This window comes from Myotis davidii, unplaced genomic scaffold (assembly GCF_000327345.1).
Source record: "Myotis davidii unplaced genomic scaffold, ASM32734v1 scaffold1529, whole genome shotgun sequence".
Lineage (NCBI taxonomy): Eukaryota > Metazoa > Chordata > Mammalia > Chiroptera > Vespertilionidae > Myotis > Myotis davidii.
In genome coordinates, this window is record NW_006300361.1 from 291172 (window position 1) to 291651 (window position 480).

Here is a 480-nt window from a genome sequence, read left to right on the forward strand (position 1 = left end):
TGGTGACCCGTGGCTCCAGAGACTGACCATCATTAGCAACACTTTTATTACTGGGGGACGGGGCGGGGAGGTTGAGGGGCGCGCAGCAGAACTGCCCAACCCCAATCCGTCTGGAGCGATCCTAAATGAGGGTTTGTATAAAGATTCTCCACAGGCGCCTTTCGGGCGGACGTACCCCAGACACGCACCGGACCCCGTGGTCCCGCGGAAACTGCAGTGTTGGGCTATTTTAAATGGCTCTTACTTGAAAGGAGGCGTGATTTCCACGTTCGAGCGTCTTCGCTCCCCACCCCCTCTCCGCACCAGCCAGTGCGCGCCACCACCTGAGCTTGGCGAGAGCCAGAGCGCACGCAGTCTTCAGCCTCCTCCTTTCCGCCTCTGGGGGAGCTCGGCTCTGAGCGGGTCCGCCTGATGCCCCCCGGGAGAACTCTTTACTTTTTGTTTGGAAAATCGGGGTCATTTCTTTATTCATCTCTGGGT

General features: G+C 58.5%; 1 protein-coding gene across 1 annotated transcript in view; it reads left to right on the forward strand.

Moving 5' to 3' along the window:
- Positions 1–480, forward strand: part of PTCHD1 (patched domain containing 1) — a 58673-nt gene that overhangs the window by 1260 nt on the left and 56933 nt on the right. The gene's annotated exons all lie outside the window — the stretch shown is intronic.